This window comes from Lepidochelys kempii, chromosome 2 (assembly GCF_965140265.1).
Source record: "Lepidochelys kempii isolate rLepKem1 chromosome 2, rLepKem1.hap2, whole genome shotgun sequence".
NCBI lineage: Eukaryota > Metazoa > Chordata > Testudines > Cheloniidae > Lepidochelys > Lepidochelys kempii.
In genome coordinates this window covers 167,476,972-167,492,667 of record NC_133257.1, presented here as the reverse complement: position 1 = coordinate 167,492,667, position 15,696 = coordinate 167,476,972, and the positions used below count along the sequence as shown (strand labels likewise).

The following is a 15,696-nucleotide window of genomic DNA, read 5'->3' as shown; positions in this document are numbered from 1 at the left end:
AGGCTTTTCCAAGTTTTACATGTTCCATCTGCCAGACAAAGGCTTTAAATCCAAGCAGAAAGCTGTACAAAGTAGTTAAGAGTAAAGCAGCAAAGATGGTAACCTGCCAACATTTTAGAAACAGAGTTAAAAGGCAACTTCCAGACTATTTTGAAGAGAGGGCTCATGCTTTTTCATGATGCACAGAAGGCAGCATGGAAGGTTTTGTCCGTTTGTTTTAAATACTTCGGACAAGCTTCTCCACATTTTCTCCCTGCTATAAGCTGGAATCTCAGCGTGTGTCAGGTTTTCACAATACATCACCTCAGAAACTCTAGAAAAACCCTAGGGAGCGGTCATTTACTGAGTTCTTTAACAAAAGCTCTCTTTTCTCCAGAAGCGTTACCCACTGAAGTCACAGTGGTGCTGACAAGACAGCCACCCCAAATTTTATGCAATACTGAAAAAAAATTCTCATTTCAGTTTTTTGATATTCAGTGTCATCACTTCGCTATTTTTCAAACTGTAGTGTCTTCCAGGGCAGAAAAAACTGAATTTTTGAACAAAAAAAAAAAATACAAGCCCAGTACTGTGTCCTTTGCAAGTCATGTTCAGTGAACTTCACTGTTTATTTCATAATTATGTTTTCTGGAACCCAGCGAGGGCAACTCTATACAGTATGTCCTAGACCACTAAAGAGGGGTGTGGAGGGATGGGAGAGGTACCTTCATCCATGACTAGACAGCATGGAGCAGGAAGGATGGATCAGAAGACATTCTGGGGACTTCTCTGCAGGTCTCAAGGAAGTCAGAGGGTAGAGGCCTTACCTTAGTGGTAGCAGAGGAGTAGCTGCTCAGTTGCAAAAACATATACGAAAAACCCAAACAGATGTATAGGACAAAACCTATGACAGGCTGTTAGGGCCTGTCCACTTGAGGAAATGTATGTATATATTTATAGTTACACTGCTATAACTCTAGGGTTGCCAACTTTCTACTCACACAAAACCTAACACCCTTGCTCCACCCCTTCTCCAAGGCCTCATCCCTGCTCACTCCAACCCCCCTCCCTCTGTTGCTTGCTCTTCCCACCCTCACCTCACTCATTCATTTTCACCAGGTTGGCTCAGGGGATTAGGGTGCAGGAGGGGATAAGGACTCCAGCTGGGGGTGTGGGCTCTAGTGTGGAGCCACAAAGGAGGAGTTCAGGGTTGGGGGAGGGGGCTTTCGACTGGGGCACCGGGGATGGCAATGCAGGAGGAGATGAGGGCTCTGGAGTGGGGCCAGGGATGAGGGGTTTGGAGTATAGGGGGGGCTTCAAGCGGAGGCAGAGGGTTGGGGTGCAGGAGGGGGTATGGGCTCTGAGCTGGGGATGCAGGTTCCAGACTGGGGGAGGGGGTTCTGGGCTGGGGCTGTGGGCTGTGGAATGGGGTTGGGGGAGGGGTTTGGGGTGCAGGAGGATGCTCTGGACTGAGACAGAGGAGTTCAGAGGGCGGGAGGGGGAGCAGGCTGGGAAAGGGGTTACGGTGCAGGGGGAAAGGGGTGCATCTCCCAGAAGCGACAGGTCCTCTCTCTGGCTCCTATGCAGAGGCACGGCTACGCTGCTCTGCGCACTGCCCCGTCTGCAGGCCAATGGGAGCTGCAGAGCTAGTGTTTGGGGCAGGGGCAGTGCGCGGAGCGCCCTGGCTGCCCCATGCCCAGGAGCCAGAAGAAGGACATGCAACTGCTTCCAAGAGCCGTGCAGAGCCAGGACAGGTAGGGAGCCTGCCTTAGCCCCACTGTGCCGCCAACTGGACTTTTAACAGCCCTGTCAACGGTGCTGACTAGAACTGGTAGGGTCCCTTCTCAACCGGGCGTTCCAGTAGAAAACCGGACATGTGGCAACCCTATGAAACTCCCTGCATAGCGACTCTTATTCCAAAATAAGAGAGTGTACACACAAGGACTTATGCTGGTAGATTTTTCCCTGTGCTGACTAGAAGGGTTTATCTACAATCTCTTTGCAACCCGTATTGAGTACGCATAGCTAATTTATGAGATTTAAGTGAAACATTTATTCTGTTTTTGGAACTGGTATTAGGTGTAAACATTGGTGGCTTAAAGGTGGAGAGAAATGCAGAGTACCTGCTGGTCAGCAGGGAACATTAAAGTCTATAGGTTACAGAAAAGACATGTAGTTACAACCCTTTATGGTCCGAATCACTCTCCATGAAGTTACTACTTTATTCTAAAGTTACAGCAGGTGGCTGGTGTAACAAGTGACAATTCGACATTAGTCAATTAAGCACAGAAAAAGATTCCTTCTAATTAAGATAGTATAAAAATCTGGGTGATTGCTGGAGTCTAAATGCCACAGAAGTGGGTGCATTAAAAACACATGAATCCAGTAACACTCTCAGATAGGAATTTAAACTGATTAAAGTATTTCTTTTAAATAAACAATTTTTTTGGTCAGAGGAGTACGTATGTTCATATGTTGGGTAGGGATGGGGAGGAATAAAGAGGTTGTTTTGAAATTTACACTTTTCAATGCTTGACAAGATGCCTATTTCAGTCATCTTTTTTGTCATCACACTCCTTTTAGCTTTCCTCCCCAATATTCTAGCTGAGGAAAAAACTGCTTTTCCATGCATGATCACAAAGTCCAGATTTCAGGGAGTATTTTCAAGAGAGTATCCAAGTGAGTTATGCACGAAAGTCTGATTTTCAAAAGCAACTCAGCCTCAGACAGATTTTCAGTGCCTTTCTTAAAAATTGTATCCTTCATCTGAAGTTGGCAATTTCGCATTTTTTAATACAGAAAGTGACCGTGCCTTTGATTTTTGCAACACAGACCAAAATAGTGTTATAGGAAAAAAAAGTGCAGATGATTCAAAGTTACCTTTGAATACCTAACTATTGACAGTCACATTTGTGTCTGATGGTATGTAAGAATGCTTCCAGGTTTGCTTGTTCTCCTCCCCACTTAGATAAATTTACTATCTAAAGAAGTTACCCAACTTGTGGCACTTTGAGCACAGGTCTGAGTACAGTCGAGTGAAGGATCACTTAAGGTGTAATTTGAGTTACTCAAATGCATGTGATATCTTAAAAAGAAAACAGGAGCTAAACAAACATAGATCAAAGAGCTTGACGCAGGTCCAGGCACTTCCACAAATGAATGCAAAATTCCTTAACAAGAATTCTGTTCTACCCCTCACTTGCCATTATTAAGTGCAAATCTGTTAGTCTAAAAGCTCTACAGGCTATACTTTGTAAAGGAACTCACTTTTGGCACTGTAGGTTTGCTGCAAAGTGTAGTATCTTGTTAACAGGAGCTCACTGTTGACCCATTGCTTTGGTCCAATATTCTTTTTCTTTTTAAACTGGAACAGATGTACATTTTAGAAGCAGCACAGAAAGACTGATGTCATCCACCTCAACTCCTACCAGCAGGAGTGTGTTTGTGAAGCTTTCAGTGTTAAGATTGGTATTTTATATTGGCTCACCAGCACCACTATAGTTTAAACATCTCTAACTAAAGGTTGACTTTGCTAAGTCCTCTAAAATAGACATGCTTAGTGGGGTTTGTTCGGAATTCAGCGTGCCTCAGGAAGTTGCAGGATAAGGTCACAAATCTGGAGTTCCTTCAGTGTGGAAATCGAGAGACATGGTCCTGGAAAAAATAACCAGCCTAGAAACTTTTGTTAAAAATGGCTATTTTATTTTATTTAGTTTTTGCCCACAGCTAGAGATCAAACTATTGGTTATTAGTGGATCAAAATGGTAGCAGTCTGTTGACTGTTACCCAAGGTAGCAGGTGGCCCCTACTTAAAATCTTTGAGGGACCCAAAACAGAGAACAATATTTAAGAAAAATGTACCTTTTTCCCCTCCACCATGCCTATGCCAATGCAGAAAAATGGCTAGAGGTTTTTCCATTCCTGCCATTCCACATGCTTTAAAGCTTGACTCCTATAAGTGCTCTATGTGAGCAGTTAATTAGATTGCTTTGAAATCTGGTGTGCCTCATGGGGGCATGGAACAGCATTAGTGATCCAAATTTGGGGTCATTTGACTAAGAGCTAAGTCTCCTTTTAACTAACCGTACAAAGTACCAAGCTGACAGATACGGATGACTGGATGAATCACACCCGTCCTTGAGTTTGATGACTATGTTAACAGAAAGGTACGTTAATCATAGGTGCTGGAACTAGGGGTTCTGTTGCACCCCCTGGCTTAAAGTGGTGTCCATCATATCCAGGGTTTATAATTTGGTTCAATGGCTCTCAGCACCCCATTATACAAATTGTTCCAGTCCCCCTGACATTAATCACGAGTCCCCAACTAAGACTCTGCCAGAGGTTTGGATAGATCAGCTGGACACTGCTACAATTTGAGTTATGAGTGGCAGTTTTATATAGGGTGGGGGTGGAGGGGAGAAATGTAATCAATCTTTGGGGGGAAAAGATAAAGAGGTGAATGCTTCCTGGGAGGAAAGGGATGGGAGACTAGGGGGAAAGAGAAGGGGATGGGTGGTAGGGGTGAGGAGAAGTTGGGGGCTCAGGGGAGTGAACAAGTGGGACAGCAGAAAGGGGAACATGGTGGGGGGGGGGCTGAGTGACAGGAAGAGAGCAGGGGCCAGGACACCTGTCAGCCCCATTCTCCCCTCCAGTGTGTAGGCCTGGATCTGTGAAGCTATTGTCCCTCTAAAGGGTCTGAGCCCCCTCTCATATGATCTGAGATACAGGGGGCCTTCCCCATCTGGAGGTGCCTGAACCCCTCACTGCCCTCCCATGTGTACACCAGGATTTGGAGGGGGCTGTGCCCAGCTACAGAGGTTGGACCCCCTCCCCTCCCACCGAGCCCATCCGAGCTGGGTTCTCGGGGTGGGACAGACATCCTTTTTTGCCCTGGTTGGAGGCCCCCACCTTGCCCCCATACGAATCAGGATCTGGGGAAGCCCTGCCCCTTTGAGTGGGGAGCTGAGAACAGGTATACTTCATGCATATCACAGACCCTAAAGCACTCAGGAGGGAAGAGGGGTACATCCCGAGAGTGATGGAGTAGTTCACCCATGTCAGAGCTAGGCTTTCTGGTTGTATGCATCTCCATTGGGTATCCTCATTTTTAGTTGAGAACATGACACCTCACATCTTTCAGAGCCTCTTATACTGTAGACAGATAGGTAGAGGAGCCCCTCCCCAAAACAAATATTCTATCCTTCCTGTTTAAAGGAAGACGCTTCTGAGTGCTCTAAAATCCACAGGCTGGCAAGTTCTTATCATTCAATAGCATTAAGATGGAATCTTGTGATGAATGAATGGGTTGTAAAAGGAGGTGAACTGTGGGATGGACAGAGTAAAACGTATCAGTGTTCATGGGGCACACTGGGGCATTGCTGAATGAGAACAGAGTTAAGGTTGCCTGGGGAATCTTCACTCTGCCTCTCCTCGTTTTCTGAAGTTTGAATTTTGCTCAGCTCCATGTTCTGCAGCACGATGACCGATCACCATGCAACCTTAACTCTGCATTAATGTAGTTTTTTTGCCACTGAATAATGCTATCCACAAGGAAGGTGTCTCAGTCATCATGCTGTACTTCTAAACTCAGGTTTTCACATGTACCTTTTGCTCCTAACGTCGGTATGTCCAGAGAGGTGCTCCTTCAGTTCAGTTTTCAAAAACCATCTTCACTAAAACAGTCAGATGGAGAAGCTCTGCCCACCCTGACAGAGAGGTTTATTCACTCCAACCCAAGCAATTGTATTGGGGTCAGCTGAATTACAATATCACCTGTAAGCAGAAGACACCTAGCTCTGCTTCTGTTTCCTGGGACTCAGTTTAATCATCTCTTACAGAGTACCTGACTGGCATTCGGACTGAGACAAGAGCAAGTGGGACTGAATTTTAGCCAGCTAACAAGTGTGCTTGTAAACTGGGACAGAAGACTACACAAGGAAGCCAGAGGCAATATCTGCTCTCTTGGCAGAATAGGAGCATCTACCTTTTCTCACTCTAGTTTTCAACCTGAAGCGTTAAAGTAGTTTCATTCACTTTTGGATGCCAAGGTACCAGCAGCGGCCAAGTGTGCTCTCAATTCCTTATTTGTATGTGGCAAGATTAAAAAACACAAAAAACAGAAACAAGTTTTAGAGTAGATGTCAGTTCTCTCATACCTGCACCTCCAAAAGAGTCTTGCAATGAGCAATTCTGGAATAAAGAGATCACTTGGAAATTTTAGCTGGTGCCTCTAGCACAGGGGCCGGCAAACTTTTTGGCCTGAAGGCCACATCGGGTTTCCGAAATTGTATGGAAGTCCAGTTAGGGAGGCCCAAACAGCCAGGCAAGGCCCAGCCCCCTCCCCATTCGACACCCTCCCCTCCCCCCGCTTTTCACCCCGACGGCCCCCCCGGGACCCCTGCTCCCATCCGGCCCCCCCATTCCCCGACAGTCCCCCCCGAGACCCCTGCTCCCATCCACGGCCCCTACTCCCTGTCCTCGACCTCCCCAGGAACCCCTGCCCCTGACTGCCCCCAGCCACTGCATCCAAACACCCCCTCTCCTTCCTGACTGCCCCACCCAGGACCCCTTCCCCCATTCAACCACCCTGTTCCCTGCCCTCTGACTGTCCTACCACCTGTTCACACCCTCGCCCCCTGACAACTTCCCCAAACTCCCCTGACCTCTATCCAACCTCCCCCTGCTCCTTGCCCCCTTACTGCGCTGCCTGGAGCGCCAGTGGCTGGCAGCGATACAGCTGCACCGCACAGAGCGCCAGGACAGACAGCCATGCCTCCAGGCCGAAGCCAGCCATGCCACCGCGCAGCACAGAGCACCAGGTCAAGCCGCGGCTCTGCAGCTGCACTGCCCGGCAAGAGGTCCCAGCCCCGCCGCCCAGAGCATTGCGCCAGCGGTGCAGCGAGCAGAGGCTGCAGAGAACGGGGAGCAACAGGGGAGGGGCCGAGGGCTAGACTCCCTGGCCAGGAGCTCAGGGGCTGGGCAAGAGGGTCCCACGGGCCAGATGTCGCCCACGGGCCATAGTTTGCCCACCTCTGCTCTAGCAGATAGTATATTGCTCTGGCTTCCAGTTGGTTTCCAAGTGCAATACCAGGTTTGCTCCACCAATCTAGACCTGCTTTTTATGGTGTGGACTGTGTCTTCATGCCTCACCCAGAGGGTTATAATCTATTGGAACACACTCATTGAGAGCCTAGTTCACATCTGGAGACAGTGAGTTTAGCGAGAGACTCACTTGCCTTTCAGGGAATGGTTCACAACCCACTGACCCCAGATTTTTCTCATAGGGTAAACTGAAAGGACTGGGGACGTGGAATCTATGAATCAAGTCTAAAACCAGAAAGGACCATTGTAATCATCTAATCTGGCCACAAAACTTCCCCAAAATAATTCCTAGAGTATGTCTTTTGAGGGACATCCAATCTTCATTTAAAAATGGTCAGTAATGGAGAATCCACCACAACCCTTGGTAAATTGTCGCAATAGTTAATTACTCCCAGCATTAAAAATTCAGATTTTATTTCCAGTCTGAATTTGTCTACCTGCAACTTCCAGTTACTGGATCATGTTATACCTCATTCTGCTAGACTGAAGAGCCCATTATAGACAAGTTCTTCCCCATGTAGGTACTTACAGACTGCCATCAAGTCACTCCTTAAAGAAAAGGTTAAACTAAACAGATAGACTCAGAGCTCAATCACTAAAAGGCATGTTTTGTAATCTTTTAGTTTGGCAGAGAATATTGGTTGGCTGCTATACTGTGGGGTTCTGTGAGAAAATATTTCTCCCTCTAGGGTGCACCCTATAAATACTGAAATAGAAATTGGCTTTGCAATCCATCTTGTAGCCCATAGAGCTACCTTCGGTTTATCATACTCATTGCTTTGCATTATATTGAGCAGTAATGAAAGGAACCTACAGGCCAGTATCCTGTAAAACGTTAGCTTCAACAAGTTAGCATAAAGCTGAGGCTTATGAACTTTGAATAGATAAATAGCCCAACAGAAAACCCAGAGTACCAGGGAGCTGAAAATAGAGTATTTAAGGGCAATTTCTGACCACAGGAACAACCAACCACAAGAGTACCCAAAGAGTCCAATCATAAGTGTGCCATGGCAATGAACTGACATACATAACAGGTACATGAGCGACATTCACAGATACCTAACCACAAGAGGGCCACGGCAACAAATTGACATATATGATCAATTGAAATAATTGATATATTAACCTATAAAAGGACACTCCAACATTAGTAAGGTGAGGATATACAAAAAATACTATTGAATATGCATCACACACACTGGTGTCAGCGTATCATATTTTAAAAGTTGCATTCCTGCCTAAGGGCAGTAGGAGGAGGAGGAGGAGGAGGAGGAGGAGGAGATGTAGTACTTGGGAGGTACCAGAATGATGGCCACTGGTGATGACGGGGAAGGTGATGGTGATGATAATGGCTAACATTCCACATTGTTCTGCAAGGGATGGTGTGAGCATATGCATGTGCAGTCGGTATTATCTACCTACCTTACGGAGTTGGGGTGTTTGTGACTGTGCTAAATGTATTAATAAACTATTTGTAAATATAGAAGAGTTCCTATAGCGAGAGTGTTGTAACTGTGCACATCAGGGTTCCCAACTATATAATAATTTGAATAATACTGGGCCTGACCTTTTTTATTTGTGTGTGCACGCGTGCGTGCGTACACACACACACGCGGCTATAATCTGCATATCAAGTCAGTAGCATTTGTTATCAAAACCAATTACTAATTTGACTTTATTACATGTCCAACTAACCTTTCAATTATGGAAGGTTCAGTCTTTCCAGATTGCTGCTGGTGACTGATGTCTTGCTTAAGATTGTTTAGTGAAAGGGAAACTGATAACTCCTTCAAACAGACAGAAGCCTAAGACTATTATGCACTGCTCTTTATTTAGGTTGTGTGATCATTATTACGATTGCTGAAGCTCTTAGAATTTACTTAAGGGGGAATAAAAAGGGATTTTTTTTTATGGGATGGATTATTTAAAGATAATGGGAACTGACCATTTTTCAAAGACCGACAAATCCAATTAAGGGAAATTGAGTCCAAAAAAAAAAAAAAAGTCTTGTAATTCAATGAGATATGGACATATGACATCCTTAGGGTCACTTGAAAATCCAACACAGGAATGTACACTGCCTTATTCCAGACACTCCAATTTATTTGGAGGTCAGCAATGAAGAGAAGAAGAAATTTATCTGGAATTAAGTAGCTGTATCAAGTGTTGAGTTGGAGTAAGTGTTTCAGAACGCCAAACACTTACTGGCATTCTGTGATGTAGAGTGCAGGCTGGGATTTTTGGTTTCAGGAAGGGGAGGCATGCATCATCTCCTACTTCCGAGACCTGTGGGATTGGGCACAGCAGCCCAGCCTCCTCAAACAAGTACAATGACCCACAGAGAAAGCCACTTGCACATTGCCACACAACAAACTGGAGGTAGGACCTGTTAGGCCTAGAGTCTTAATCTTTTCCAAACGGAGTACATACTGAACAAAATTAACTCATGAAGGAGTTAAATTTTGTAGAAATGTTTAATCGGTGTGTTAATGTTCAACTGAAGTGTGGCCATCTGATTGCATGCTTTGTGTTTGTTAGTGTAAATTTGTTTGTTATTGACTTACTCCTGCAGAGATGAAAACTACAAGTAGAAAAGAACCCTATCTCCTCCTTTGAGCCTTACTGTCAACTGGTGACTGAACCCTAGCTCAATAATAATGACAGGGTTAAATTAACCGTCAGAGTAATTAACCAAGCATCGTGGTGGCCATCACTGACCATTTTTAAAGATTGGATGTCTTTTTAAAGAGATATACTCTGTGCAAAAGTAATTCTTATGGGGAAGTTCTATGTAAGGTTGCCACGTGTCCTGTTTTCGACCAGAATGCCCACTCAAAAAGGGACCCTGCTAGCTCCAGTCAGCACCGCTGACGGGGCCATAAAAAGTCTGGTCAGCAGCACAGCGGGACTAAGGGAGGCTCCTGGCCTGCCCTGGCTCTGCACAATTCCCAGAAGCAACCAGCATGTCCCAACAGCCCCTAGTCGCAGGTGCGATTAGGAAGCTTAGCATGCTGCCCCCGCCCCGAGCGCTCCCATTGGCTGGGAACTGTGGGTGCAGTGCCTACAGACACAGGCAGCACACTCCATGCAGACCTGCCACCTGGGGGCTGGACATGCCAGCCGCTTCCGGGAGCGGCACAGAGCCAGGGCAGGCATGGAGCTTGCCTTAGCCCCACTGACCGGGAGCCGCCTGAGATAAGCGCCACCCCGCCAGAGCTCACACCCCTTGCCCCAGGTCAGAACCTGCTCCTGCACCCTGAACCCCTCATTTCTGGCCCCACCCCAGAGCCTGCACCCCCAGCTGGAGCCTCACCCCCTACCACATCCCAGTCCCATGCCCCAGACCAGTGAAAGTGAATCAGGGTGGAGGATAGTAAGGGAGGGGGCTGGAGTGAGCGGGGGCGGGGCCTCAGAGAAGTGGCAGGGAAGGGGCAAGGCAGGGCAGGGCAAGGGTGTACAGTTTTGTGCAATTAGAAAGTTGGCAACCCTAGTTCTGTGGTCCATGTTCTACAGAAGGTCAGACTAGATGATCACAATGGTCCCTTTTGCCCTTGGTATCTATGAAAAGGGAAGTCAAACCCTTTGTTTTCTCAAATAGATCCTTTAAAATGGGAGTGTTCAGGGAAAAAAAAAAAAAAAAAAAAAGACTGAAGTAGTCTATAAAGACTATGATCAATATTACTAAAATGGTACTTGGCAGCACCCAAATGGTACATATCTAAAGCTGAGTAGGACCAAATGCCAAATCCTGGACTTGAATGATGACATTTTGCCAACGACTTTCAGGACGACTCAAATTGGGCCAGGCCAACCTTTCAGTTTTTATATAGATATAGATGGCTAATATCAATGTTTATTTAAGCATTTTTATTTAAATTTTCAAAGTTATGGGAAGTTATGAGGGGAGGTCAGACAATTACAGACACTGAAAATTGAAAAGTTAAAGCTTTATAACCATTAAGAACACCAATTGGCAACTTTACATTTCAAAATATACAAAGTAAATCTCCTTAAATCCAACTAATAAGTTCTCAAGGGACTGTTTTCTTTGCCTGCCTAAATTTCAATTATTGATGGAAATGTTCCCCCCCCCCCCCATCAGTTTGTGTGCCTACAGTGAAAGATTACATTTATCAAATAAAAAAAATTATCCTTCTGGGGATATTTAAAGGGGATCTGGCTGGAACGTCATAATTTCTGGCAGTCTGAGAGTCTGCACAAGTATGAATTAGCAGACGTATTCTTAGCTACCAAAATTTGTAGGAAACTGCATTCGGTTAACTTTCAACTTCAAATGCATCTGAACAACATATTTAGGTTCTCATGGGTATGGAGCAAATAGCATCAGTTACAGTCACAAGGTGAGGAGGTGCTTGCAAACCTGCAAAACCTGCTATTCCAATCCTGGGATCAACGAACAAGCTGCATCTAGAGACTTTAGTAACTTTCCCACTGTTGGTCAAGTTCCAGTGGTGAAAGTGTTTGCATACACATTTTACAACCATTGTCCAGGCCATTGGTAACAATTGCTAAAGCACCTCAGTGTAGAGAAGGCTGCAGATATTACTCATTGTGTAACAGTTGCATGCTGGAGGCAAGGTCCCAGGTCTTTTGCTTAACGTTAGAATTTATCAGGCAGGGATTTTCTACCTCTAGTTTCTAGGAGGGATTCTCCTCCTGCAACATCATAAAGGGAACTGAAAAAAACCCCCTTAAATTCTCTCTGGCAAGGTATCTGATGCAGGTATTGCATAAGGCTGCATTAATAGCTAAGCACAGGTCACGTTGCAAGCAATAGGTTAGAGGTGGGGCTGGGGATAGCATGGGTCTGCTGCAGGGGTAAAAGAATAGGGCCATAGTACGACAGTGAGTCTAGCTTGTGGTGTTGCCAATAGACCACAAGGATGGGTTGGGTTGCTAAACCAAAGACCACTCCTTCAAGGCTTAGAGCTGCTTAGTTCCCCTCTCCTGGGTAGGGTTGCCAGGTGTCTGGTTTTCGACCGGAATTCCCAGTCAAATTCAAGCACAGCACCCCAAGCCTTATCACTGCCGTCTCTCTCCCTTGCAGGCTACAACAAAAGCGAGTAGACCCGTTGAACAAAAAATCAGTTTCATGCTGGCCCCCCAGATTTTAAGCTGGATTTGCTGCTCGTTTTGCATCGAAAAATTGCATTTTAGAAGCTGTTGGGAGAAGCTGAAGGTGCATCAGGTGCGGACCCTCCATGTTCCCCATGTCATATTAAAATCGCTGAAATGCCTGAACAGCAGCAGTGATACAGGATGAGTGGAGAAATCATATTCCGTTCAGCTGATACTTATTCATACACATTGAATTTCACGTCTCACCAGCACATGTACAGAAAAGTTCCCTCTTCCCTGGACTTCTCTGCTGGCAGAAATAGTCTAACCTCTCCTCGCAGAAATACAGTGAAGAGGTTCTCCAAGAAGTACAACATATATAAATCAGAGACTTCCTTGCTCAGGAAAGCCAAAAGTGTTGGCCTCCTGATAAATTCTCTCTCTGCTTTACCTGAAGTCTCAGTCACAGAAGAGTAGCTCTTAATTGTAGAAAAGCTGAATTTGTAACTGCTAATAATGGGCCATGAAACAAGAATGCAAATAATCTTTAATTTTAGATATACTTGAGGTTTAAATAGCACTAATAGCATAAAAGAAAGTGCAATGAAAAATCCAAGTTATATTAGCCTGCAAGTCTACTAGTGAATTTTTCAGTACTACCTCATATTAACCAGGCCTACAGAGAGCGAGAGAGAGGGAGAGAGAGAGAGCGCGCGAGATTATCATCCTCATGCTTAGATTTCTGCTTTGGATTAGAGTGGATAGCATAATGTGTTTACAAAAGGAGCATCACACTTTAGAAGTAGCCCAGGAGTAGAACTGACAGTTTTCTACTAGCACAAAACCAAATGCCCTTCCCCTCCCTCACCCCCGCCCCGGCTCACTCCATCCCCTGCTCCCTCAGTTGCTCTCTCCCCACCCTCACTCATTTTCACTGGGCTGGAGCAGGGGATTAGGGTGCGGGCTCCAGTGTGGGGCAAGGGTTTGGGGTGTAAGAGGGTGCTCTGGGCTGGGACCGAGGGGTTCGGAGGGTGGGAGAGGGAATCAGGGCTGGTGCAGGAGGTTGAGGGGCAGGAGGGGGTCGGGGTGCAGGCTCTGAGAGGTACTTACCTCAAGCAGTGGCACGTCCCCGCTCCGGCTCCTACGCGGAGGCATGGTCAGGCGGCTCTGTACGGTGCCCTGTCCGCTGGCGCTGCCCCCACAGCTCCCAATGGCCGCAGTTCCTGGCCAATGGGAGGTAGAGCCAGCACTTGGGGTGGGGGCAGTGCACGGAGTTGCCTGGCTGTGCCTCCGCGCAGGAGCCGGAGAGGGGACATGCCACTGCTTCCAGGAACCTCAAGGAGCCTGCCTTAGCCTCGCTGCACCACTGGCCGGACTTTTACCGGTCCAGTCAGAGGTGCTGACCGGAGCTGACAGGGTCCCCTTTCGACTGGGAATTCCGGTCGAAAACCGGACACCTGGCAACCCTACCCAGAAGAGGGAAACTAAGCAGCTCTAAGCCCTGAAGGAGTGGTCTTTGGTTTAGCAACCCATCCCTAGCTGTCTATTGGCAACACCACAAGCTAGACTCACTGTCGTACTATGGCCCTATTCTTTTACCCCTGCAGCAGACCCATGCTATCCCCAGCCCCACCTCTAACCTATTGCTTGCAACGTGACCTGTGCTTAGCTATTAATGCAGCCTTATGCAATACCTGCATCAGATACCTTGCCAGAGAGAATTTAAGGGGGTTTTTTTCAGTTCCCTTTATGATGTTGCAGGAGGAGAATCCCTCCTAGAAACTAGAGGTAGAAAATTCAGCAAAATTTTACTACTGGTTCTCATTTAATCTTAACCAGTTTGTCCATTTCTAACTCAAATTCCATATCTCACCTTTACTATTAGGGAGGCACGACAGAAGAGCAAGAGATTTTCCATTTCCTCAATCTGGAAAAAGTCAGAAAGGTGGCAGAAGAGCGTTGTGCACACACACATACACCTACCTAGGTGTCTTGCAAGCACAGCGTTTGATAAATCTACTTGCTAGTGGTGAACACAAGAGCATCTCTCTGGCTAGCACAGAGAGGCCTAATCCAGGAGGTTTTTTATGAAGTCTAAGATGTAGTTTTAAGTGAGTTAATCTTCCATATATAAGCCTATGTAATGTTCTCTTCCCAAGGATGCAGAGAAACAGGTGCAATGCTTCCGCTGCGCAGAGATTTCCCTAATAGCAGTGTATTTCACAATACACCAGTAAGTTGCATTCAGCCATTCAGAACCCTACGGTTATCAGTAAAGTAACAAGAATATCAGCTTCTCTCTGCTGCTGGGAAAGCTACCAGAAGCTGCGGAGGCAGGTACCGCAGCGATTCACATTAAATGACCACCCAAGCACAGGAGTAGAGTATTTGACACCACTACCTATTGCCGGGGGGGGGGGGGGGGGGGGGGGGGGGGGGGGGGGGGGGGGGGGGGGGGGGGGGGGGAGGGGAGGAGAAGAATGCTGAGCAAAACTAAGGACAGGACCATGGAATGGACTACATGCTTTGACAGTGTATTACCCCTCAACCTTGATGGTGGCTCACCCCACCACCTTTTGGTACATGCAGGTTTAGTCCTCACTCTGAGATAGCGCGTAAAAAAAAGTCCAAAAGCAAAATCAGAGGAAGAAGGTGGTGGCAAAAGTAGTCTGAGAACAACCCTCGAATGGCATAGAAAGGATCTGCTCTGCATTCTTGTAATGGGAGAACACTAGCGTTCTAATGAGGCAGCTGGGGGAATTAACAGCTAAAAGCTCTGAGCACAGAAATAGTTGGCATTAACCCATGGATCTCTAGATGGACGAAGCAATCAGTGAAATGTCTCCAGCCTCATACATGGCTTATGGCTGCTTCCTTTGGCAGAGGAAGGGAGATTGGAATTCCGGTCAATATCAAATTGGGATATTAATTGGCACTATAAGTGTTCATTTAGGAAAATACGTGCTGCAAGTTCTAAAAATTCTGTTTAATGTGCGAATACATGCACAAATATTTAGTGAAGTGTGCGTAAAACATTCAAACTAATCACTGAGTTTTCCTCCGAATGACAACGTGGCTTCCCTCCTTTGGGAGACTACTTCATAGTCTCACATCTTACTGTAATTTACTATGTCACATTTTGTAGCTCAGTTTATTGCTTCTGATCTTAAGCAGTTTGTACAAGATCAACGATTTACTGAACTTCGCAAATTGGTGATTACAAAGCAGATATGAACACGTAAAGCACTTTGTTTTGCCAATTACTATTTGATTTTATTTTAGTCTTCCTAGTACAGAAGATGTTGTTGTTTGTATAGTTTTAACCATTGTTAATCTTTCCTATGAAATAAACAGACTTTCAATAGTTAGCACTGTATGAAGAAGCAATGTTCTTCTGCAAGACAGAAACGTGGTAGAAGACACACTGTTGTCAGTCTCTTGTCCCTTTCCCATGAAGTGCAAGAAGAATACAATTGGCCAGTGCTGGGGGCGGGGTCATGGGAGTGTGGGGGGAGCAGGGACCAATTATTCTGCGGC

The 15,696-nt window shown here is 46.1% G+C and overlaps 1 protein-coding gene across 4 annotated transcripts in view; it reads right to left on the bottom strand.

Annotated features, from left to right (window-relative positions):
• GRB10 (growth factor receptor bound protein 10) overlaps positions 1-15,696 on the bottom strand; it is a 263,650-nt gene that overhangs the window by 160,271 nt on the left and 87,683 nt on the right. Inside the window, exon 1 of one of the 4 annotated variants that reach the window (XM_073332710.1) lies at positions 3,247-3,268. The exons of the other annotated variants lie outside the window; for them this stretch is intronic. The gene's annotated coding sequence lies outside the window, so the exon portion shown is untranslated. Of the gene's footprint in view, positions 1-3,246; positions 3,269-15,696 lie in introns of those variants that run through there. 4 annotated transcript variants of the gene reach the window in all.